The sequence below is a fragment of the Orycteropus afer genome, unplaced genomic scaffold, assembly GCF_000298275.1.
Source record: "Orycteropus afer afer isolate SDZICR_OR568_19922 unplaced genomic scaffold, OryAfe1.0 scaffold00416, whole genome shotgun sequence".
NCBI classification, from domain to species: Eukaryota; Metazoa; Chordata; class Mammalia; order Tubulidentata; family Orycteropodidae; genus Orycteropus; species Orycteropus afer.
The window spans coordinates 1,175,071-1,175,866 of record NW_006922003.1 but is presented as its reverse complement, the minus strand read 5'-3'; positions in this window follow the sequence as shown (position 1 = coordinate 1,175,866).

Here is a 796-nt window from a genome sequence, read left to right as displayed (position 1 = left end):
TTGTTGGCCGCTTGAATATCCTCCTTGGTGAAGTGTCTACTCATGTCTTCTGCCCATTTTTTAATTGGATTATTTGTCTTTTTGTTATTGAGGTGCTGGAGTTTTCTATAAATTCTAGAGGTAAGTCCCTTGTCAGATATGGCATTACCAAATATTTTTTCCCAATCTGTAGGTTCTCTTTTGACTCTTTTGAAGAAGTCTTTGGAAGCACACAAAAATTCAGTCTTTAGAAGGTCCCAATCATCTGGTTTCCCTTCTGTTGTTTGTGCGTTTTGAGTTATGCTTGACAGTCTATTTATGTCATATAGTAGGGCCCTTAAATTTGCCCCTAGTTTTTCCTTGAGGAACTGTGTAGTTTTGGGTTTCACATTTAAGTCTTCGATCCATCTCAATTACATTTTTGTGAATGGTGTGAGGTACAGATCTTGTTTCATTTTTCTGCAAATGGATCTCCAGTTTTGCCAGGACCATTTATTAAACAAACATTGTGTTCCCCATTTAATGGATTTTGGCCCTTTGTCAAAAATCAGCTGACTATAGGTCAATGGATCTATTTCTGGGTTCTCAATTCTACTCCATTGGTCTATGTCATTATAACAATACCAGGCAGTTTTTACTACTGTGGCTGATAGTAGGTTTTGAGATCTGGCTGTGTGAGACCTCCTACTTTGTTCTTCTTTAATAGTGCTTTTCTTATCCGTGGTCTCTTTCCCTTCCATATAAAGTTAGTGATTGGTTTTTCCATATCCCTAAAGAATGTTGATGGGATCTGGATTGGGATTGCATTGAATGTATA